This window comes from Papaver somniferum, chromosome 6 (genome assembly GCF_003573695.1).
Source record: "Papaver somniferum cultivar HN1 chromosome 6, ASM357369v1, whole genome shotgun sequence".
NCBI lineage: Eukaryota > Viridiplantae > Streptophyta > Magnoliopsida > Ranunculales > Papaveraceae > Papaver > Papaver somniferum.
The window spans coordinates 64,049,324-64,058,384 of NC_039363.1; positions in this window are offsets into that span (position 1 = coordinate 64,049,324).

The window sequence follows — 9,061 nt, forward strand, 5'->3', positions numbered from 1 at the left end:
TGCATAGTCAGGGAGTCACGATATTGTTTATGACCTGAAGGCATTAGGGTTCTCAATCTACGGAGAACCACCTGAATCTATGCACAGTCTCTCCACATAATCAGGAAACGGTGAGTGTCACCGACGTCCTGAAGGCGTCCGCCTCCCAACTATTCTTCTATGTGGAGGTGGGTCTCTCTCCTGCAGTCAGGGAACAGTGAGTATGACCGACGTCCTGAAGGCGTTAAGCTTTCAATATACGGAGAACCGCCCAAATACTTTATTCTGCATAGAGGTCACGACGAAATGCCAGGGATCGAACGCTCAGCGGGTAGAGACTTTTCGAAAACATATTCATCATGGCTTCGTAAAATATGAATCGTTGCATGCCTGAAAGCCGTGTAAAAAACATGCCTCATGATTTTACGTTTTTTCCCTTTGTTGAAAATCCACCATCTACACTCTCCAACGACGAAATCTTCATCTTTGTTGTCTACGACGACGAAATCTTCATCGGTGATTTATTTGACGATGGAAGCTTCATAACTAGTTACAAGAGATTTGAGCAAATCATTCCTATTTTAGGGGCACATCTTTTTAATGAAGATTTTTTTTAAATGGTTGGAATTTAATTCCAAGAAAAACCATTTTTTCTCCATTTAATCAAATCTTGTTCATACTTGTATTTGTCTTACTCCGGTGATCCTTCTCTTTTTTTTATTTGGATTTCTCGGTATTGTACTTTTATGGTAAGTTCCTGTTACTTTTTTTTTTGCCGAGAAAACACACAATAACATTAAGAAAACAAACTATTACATATTTCAGTTAATGGTACTTCTCCCATGAAAGTTTGCAGAAATGAGGAGAAGGATTCCATATATTATTTAAGCTGAATTTCCTAGCTCGACTTGCAAGTCGATCAACTATTTTATTCCTAACACGCTTAACATAAACTAACCTAGAATTCACACAACTAGAAAAAGAACTCCGACACTCTTCTAAAAACTGCAGACTCCTCCAGTCAATTTCTCCCTTTCCTTCATTCACCAGATGAACTCACTAAAGACAGTCACTAACAAATAGGACATTGGAAAGATTCAACTCTCTCACCCAAGAGCAATCCAAAATTAGCGTCATTGTCTCAGCATCAACATCACTGTGAATCAGACCAAAATACGCTCTACAACCTTTTATGTTTCCTGCATTATCACATACAATGATACCAATACCCATGTTAAATTTTTTAAAATAACCATCAACAAAAATAATGTGATCAATCTCCTGTACAGGGATATTAACTTTCATCATAGTTGCATTATTTATCTTGGAGGGAACTGCAATATAGGTATCAAGAGACCTTCTATGTCCATTATAGTACTATCACGATTAATTTTAATCTTTCTAAAAATGACATCACATCTAAGCTTCCATATTGACCAAAGTACCACTGCACCAACACTTGTCCAATTCACGACATAAGGGGAACTGCCCAAATTGTTGTCAAACCAGGAAATGTAAATATCATCTATCCAATTATAATCACTACTAATTAGATGTGGTAATGAGATATCAAACCATATGTGAGAAGCAATCGTACATTGAACAAAAAGATGCATCACAGTTTCAACTTCATTAGCACACAAAGGACAACAATCATCAATAGCAGGATTGTAGAACTTGAGAAGAGAATTGACAGGTAACATATGTGCAAAAATCTTCCATATGAAAAACTTTATTTTTGGTAGACAATCTAAAGACCACACCCTTTTCCAGAAAGAAGCATCTTCAGGAGTGACATATTCATTCATATAAGCATTATAAGCAGATTTTACTGTATACTTACCATTCTTTGTATGTGCCCACATAATTTCATCATTTTTGTTAACATTTATCCTAAGATACCTGATCCTAACTGCATCATCTTGAGAAAACAGAGAATGAAGAAGGCCAAGATTCTAACTGTTATCATGAGTATTAAAAAGATCACTAACCAGATTATAATTACCATAATTTGAGTTAATTGGAGTAGGAGGAGAAGAACTACCAGGCAACCAATTGTTATTCCAAATCATTGTAGACTTACCATCATTAATCTTATAAACAATATTTGTTTTAAGGAAAGCCAAACTGTTTACAATACATTTCCAGATCCAAGAAGAGGTTTCTGCAGCTTTATCTATTTCTAGTAAATTCTGGTTTGGGAAGTACTTGTCCTTAAGAAAGATTGCAACTAGCTGAGTAGGATTTTTACAGATTCTCCACCCCAGCTTCGCAATAAGTACTCTGTTAGTGTCATAAGAATTCATAATACCAAGTCCTCCATTTAATTTGGATTTCCCAATATCTCCTCAGGAGCGAAAATAAGCCCCTTTTCTAGAATTTTTCTTCAACCACCAAAAATTTCTTTGTATAAAGTCAATTTTTGAAGTAATTTTTTTAGGAAAAGGAAAACATGACATATGACAAACAGACAGGCTAGATAAGACATATTTAGTCACAACAGTTCTACCTGCCCCATTAAGATTAGTTTTTTTCGTATTACTGAGACCACTGTAAAACTTTTCAATAAGAAAATGGAAAGTTTTAGTTTTATCCATATCAACAAACAAAGGAGTACCAAGGTATTTTTCAGTACTACTAAGGAATTTAATTCCTAAAGTTTTAGAAAGCATCTTAATGTGTTTATGATGCATTTATTTACTAGTAAAGAAGCCAAGTTTTCCAAGATTAATAGCTTGACCAGAAGCTTTAGCAAACTTGTTAATGATCTTCATTAAGTTCCTAGCATAAGTAAGTGAAGCTTTTGAAAAAACCATGCAGTCATCTGCACAAAATAAGTGGGAAATAGGAGGACTATTTTTTCTCAATTTAAAACCCTGAATAACATTCTCATTTTCTCCTTTAACCAAAAATTATGACAAAACTTCCATGCAAATGATAAAAATATATGGAGATAAACAATCTCCCTGCCTAATACCCCTAGTAGGAAAAAACATTGCTCCTGGAGAACCATTCACTAGTATAGAGTAAGAGACAGTACTGATGCACTGGTGTATCAGCTGACACCAATCCTCAGAAAAAACAAGCTTCTTAAAAACTGAAATTATGAATGTCCATTCAAGTCGATCGAAAGCTTTCGATAAGTCTAACTTAATGGCCATAAACCCATCTTTATTATTTTTCCTCTTTCTAGTTTTAGAAGAATGCAATATTTCATGACTAATAATGATGTTATCATGAATTTGGCGATTAACTATAAAAGCAGACTAATACAGAGATATTAAGGAGCCCAGAATAGGTTTTAAACTATTTGTTAAGATTTTTAATATAATATTGTAAACTGTATTAGACAGACTTATAGGACGAAAATCATTTGGAGTAGAGGGGTTACTAACTTTTGGAATCAGCGGAATGAAGGAGTGATTAAGCTGTTTAAGAAGAAATTTGTTGAGAAAAAAACCTTGAACATGATTTATAACTTCAGTTGAAACTTGTTCCCAATTATCTCTGAAGAATCCCCCCAGAAAACCATCTGGTTCCGGGGATTTCCATGGTGCCATACTCTTCACTGTTGAAAAGATATCTTCAACAGTAGGGATTGAAACAAGACCAATATTAAGATCATCTGTAATAATCGGCTTAATATCCCTAAGTACATCATCAATATCATAAGTACATGGCATCGAAGAAGAAAAAATCCTTTTAAAGTGGTCAATAAGGAGTGACATAACTTGATCCCTGTTTTCCAACCAATTTCCCTGATTATCCTTTAAAGTATGTATCGTGTTGTACATGTTTCTCAACTTAACAGAATTATGAAAGAAATTTGTATTCTTGTCGTACTGAGTGAAGTATTCTATATTCGATTTTTGTTTATAGAAAGAGTTTTCTATATCATACCAATAGTCTAATTGCTTAGAGTAATTGAGAATATAACTACCAAGTGAGGGAGTGTAAGTCATATTTTGGAGCTTTTCAATTTCAGAATTTAGCTTACCAATGGTTGTTTTAATATGCCCAAAAGTATTTGTATTCCACCTACTAAGATCATGCTTAAGGTTTTTAAGATTTCCAGGAATAACATAGCTAAGCGAGCATTTACAATCCTTTTCCCAAGAATGTAAAAGAACGTCTTTAAAATCTAGACTAGACTTCCAGCATTTGAAATATTTAAAAGGAATTGCTAGACTGGTTACTGATGAGTGCCAAATATTGTATATATCTATCCCTTTTTGTTGGCATTTAACTCATCTTTTATGCATTAATTCTACATTTTATCCCATATTCTGTATTTTCATTGTTTTCAAGAATAAATATTTTTATTAATTAATTTTGCATTTTTAGGTAGTAAATAAAGTTCGGATGAGTCGCGGAGCGAAAAGAGCAGAAAAGTAGTGAAAAGCCGGGAGAAATTACGCAAGGAAACCGCGAAGAATGGTGCGCACAACCTCATTTTCTACACACAAAAGCGCCTCCGTTCTCAGCCATCAGATCATTTCTCAGAAGCATCCGACGGTCGCTCCTTGCTGAGCATCAAAATCTGATGTCTCTGCCGAGCACCACAGCGCTGAAATTCCAAGCCTTCAGATTAGATGGTAGTTGAATCCAACGGTCGCTACCTTGCTGTTCATCGAAGTTTGATATCTCTGCCTTACACTACAGTACCTAACTCCATCAAGTACCGTTCATTTTGTTGTATCATATAATCCAACGGTCTCTCATCGCTTGCCTCCGCATCACCGTCCGATCTACTACCAGCTCCATATCCCACGGCTCATCCTCGCTGTTCATCCGACTCGATGGATCCGCCTAACACCCTAGCAACCGAGCCTATACCACCTACCCAAACACTCCCTTTCTCCCATTCTATCGAGCCATACCCTCTCCACCATCTTCTCCACAGAACCACCGTACACCACCACCTTCTCCACCTCTGCCACCAACTCACTGCCACCACCACACCTCCACCATCATCACCCTATCACCCAACAAACAATACCCTCTACTCCCATCTCCCTAGTCCATCTAATTTCTCAATTTTTGCACATTCTCTTTCAGAAACCCTAGGCGTGCAAAATTGATAAATTGGGTTGAGCTAGAGTGAAATTGAAGGCATGGAGTGATACAGGGGAGTCAGAGAAGGGATGGGTCGGCATCAATTGGACTTTTAGGTGAGCTAATTTTAACTGTTGTAATTTGGGGAAGAACAAACCCTAATTTTGGGGGAATTAGGTAATTTAGGGAATTTGGGTCTGTGACTATAAATAGCACCATGGGTTGTGTGTAATTTTCATGTTGGGATTAGCCCACATCCAGGACTCTCATGTCCTGTTAAATTTCAGTTACAACTTAATTTCAATTTCATGTTCAGTTCAATTTCCATGTTCTGTTAATGTTGATTTTTTTTTTAGTTCAATTTGTTGCTTAGTTTCATGTTCATGTTAGACTTGTCATATCCTGTTTGTTTCCTGATTAATGTTAATGTGTGATGTTCCTGTTGTTAGTTAGACTCATTGTTTTGTCATGTTAGTTCATAGTTTAAATGCTCACTGTTAGTATCAATGTTCCTGTCATGTTTGTTTTACTGTCATCTGAAGGAATGCTAGGCTAGGTATCTGTGAAGCAATGTGCTGATTGTGTAATGGCAAGAAATCAGTGCTCATAGCAAGCTGATGTTCTTGCCATTCTCCTTGTATGCTTAGGTTGTAGTGTTGATTGTGCATTGGGAGAAGCTAGTGCTTATAGCAAGCTAGTCTTCAACCCATTCTATAGGAATGCCTGTATTCTTGCCTTAGTATTGCTTCTTGTCAGTTTCTTTATCACCCCTGCCCTTGGCCTTAGGCCTTGGTCCATTCTTGTTTTGTTCTTTGCTTTTGCTGTTGCCCTGTTGTATCTTTCATTTTATTTTCTGTTGCTTTTGCATTGTTTTGTCCACTGTAATTTTCATTTGCTTCTGTTCACTTTTATTTTGCTGTTGCTTTGTTCCTTGCTTGTACATTCTATTTGCTGTCCCCTGTTGTGTGCTCTCTTGTGCTGCTGTGCAGCTCTTTCTTTGCACTGCTTGTGCAGCTGCCCTGCCAAGCTGCTGCCACTCTTGCTCCTGCTGCTTGTGCTGCTACTTCTTTTCTTGTTGCACTGCTGCTGCACTGCTTGTGCAGTTGCTACTGCTGCTACCACTTCCACTGCTGTCAAGCTGCTGCTGCTCTTGTTGCTGCCTTGTCTGTTGCTGTCAGGCTGCTGCTACCCTGCCACTCCTTCTCCTGCAGCCAACTGAACCCAAGTTCCAATCCAACTGAGCCCAATTCAAATCAGTAAAGCCCAAAGGCCCAGACTCTTTACTAAAACAAAAGCCCAGTTGTTTAAGGCCAAAGCCCATTTGCATTTCAAAGACCAAACTGAGCCCAAGCTCAGTTCTTTTTATTTTGAACAAACCCATTAGCACTCAAAGCCCAATTTAAGCCAAAAGGTTTCAAAACCCAACAACAATTTAGGAACCCAATTAGCAAGAAACACTTCCGAAACACACCCGATCTCTGTGGATCGACCCGTACTTGCACGAGCTACAACTGACGACCGTGCACTTGCGGTTATAATTTGTAGGACCTTTTAGATGCCTACCAGTTACTTGATGAAAACATTGCAGAAGGATAAGGCAATGATCAGAGAATAATCTACCCAGATTTGTAACCCTAGTTTGAGGAAGAAGCGATACCCATCATTAATAAAACCTCTATCAAGCTTTTCGAAAATTCACTCAGAAGGATTCTTGAATCTTCTATTACACCAAGTATACGGATTGGCAAAAGAGAAAACATCATGCATATTTAACAGTGAAAGAGCATTTCTAACAAAATCCGATGCGAAAGAATTTTCCAGAATACCACCTTGTTTCTCAGAGATATTCAGAATAAAATTAAAATCACAAAGTAACAACCATGGTCTATTGTCTGATTTAGTTAATTGTTTCAGATAATTCCATTGATTTCTAATGCCTAAAGAGTTTAAAGAACCATAGATGAAAGTAACAAGACAATTTTTAATGACAGGTGTGATGTCGCAAACCAAATGCATCATATTATGAGCACTCCCTAATACTCCAATACTTGAGTTTTTAAAGTAGCCTAGTGACAAACCTCCCGATTTACCCACAACATGAACAACATACCAAGTATCAAAAGGAAAAAAATGAGTATATTTGCTAATAACTTCACTATCTACCATAGTTTCAATAAGACAGATAACTGCAGATCTAAGTTTTCTATACAAATTCCTAAGATGCAACCATTTTTTATCTGAGCAGCATCTATTCATATTCCAAGAAATAAACTTCATGATTAAAAAAAACATAATCCATAACTATCTAAATAAATCGATTAACACACACAACAATAAAGGTGCGAGAAATTCAAAAAGGAAGAAGGGAAATTTTTCAGATATTAAATAAGGAACTTACTAGGTCGTGAGCATCCAAAGGCTCTGCTTCCATAGGGTCAGAGTCCATCATCATGAAATCGACTTCCTTCTCAAATTCTTCATCTGTAATATCCGGCTCCGAAGGAAGCATTGACAGATGCATTGGTTCGAGAATCAGATTTTCCAAAGGTTCCTCCTTTTGTTCCACAAGAGACGAGAAATCCATTTCAGAGTTTGAGGGCATCATCATTGCAGAGTTACAATTCATCTCTGAAGCGGCACTATAGATATAACCCGGTGCTGTGAAGATAGTCTGAGCAAAATCTGAAGTTGTGGTGGACCAAAACACATTTGCATATACATTACCATGGCTAGCTGAAAAAGAAGAGCCACCTAAACTAAAAGCAATTTCAGCAGGCGGGAAAAAAGGGGTAATGAAGTGACAGGAGTCCAACGGGGAGTGGGGATCATAGTAAAAGACGATGACCCCGAGTTATTACCCTGAGCAAAATATTCGAAAGAAGTTCGAGATCTTTTGCCCTTCCTATCATGCATCAGTCCATCAGTTCCAAAAGTAATGTTTTCATATGACTGTGAGAAACCAGCAAAGTTCATACCAAGATTCCCATTAGCATTAGGAGCACTACTGCTAGATGGTTCCCTAATAATGAGAGGAGCAAACCTAGTTGTTGATGACGAAACAACAGGGAAAAGAGAGTGGAACCGGAATTCTTGATAGGTGCAGATGGATGAAGACTGGCTGAGAAAGCTAACAGCTTCGAATGGTCAACAGAAGCTCCAAGAATATCCGGAGACGAAACATCTTTAAGACTACCTGAATTAGAGCTCTCCCCAAATTCTGATCTTGATTGCCTCTTGGTAACAACAACATGTGAAGTACGCCTAGTTGGAGCTGGAAGAGCCCTCACAAGAATCCTTATTTGGATTTCCCTGCACTGATCTTCATTGTGATACAACACAAAAAATCTCTTACATGCCCTAAATGGCAATTTTGGATAGAAGACATACATAATATATGTTCTTTTGTTTGTGTTAAAAACAACCTTCCTAGTGAGAGAGCTTCTTACAGGGACCATGAATTTTGCATGATATAAACTTCCTGCAGGAGAGTCAGCTGTGACAAAGTTGCCTATCTGGTCCAAAACTTCCCTAACCAAACCTTTATTAACTAGGTCTGAGTGAATGTTGATCTGCACAGGCATCAGAGTGATTTCCCATACCAAATCAAAGATGGATTCCACATGACTAAGCTGCTGGACTGCGAAAAGTTGACCAAATAGCAAAGTAGGCCTTGCAACATATGTTATTTCTTTATCCTGATTCTTCTTAAACATCACCAAAAACAAATTTTGAATCCCATTACCTATAATAAAAAGGATTAGTTAACTTAAAATCTGAAGAATTGACAGCCCATGCCTTATTGAGTTGGTGTTTGACTGAAGTCTTATGGTAGTTCTTACTGTCATCACAGAGGAGGGCAGCAAACCTAAAGGGGAACTCCTCAACATCTTCATCTAAATCAAGTACTCTCACTTGATCAGCAGGCATTGCCAATTTACTAAACTGACTCAAAAGCTTTCTAAGGAACCTGATCAAAAGAAGATACAAGTAAATGAAACAGATAGTAGAGAATGTGTGTTGGATGAAA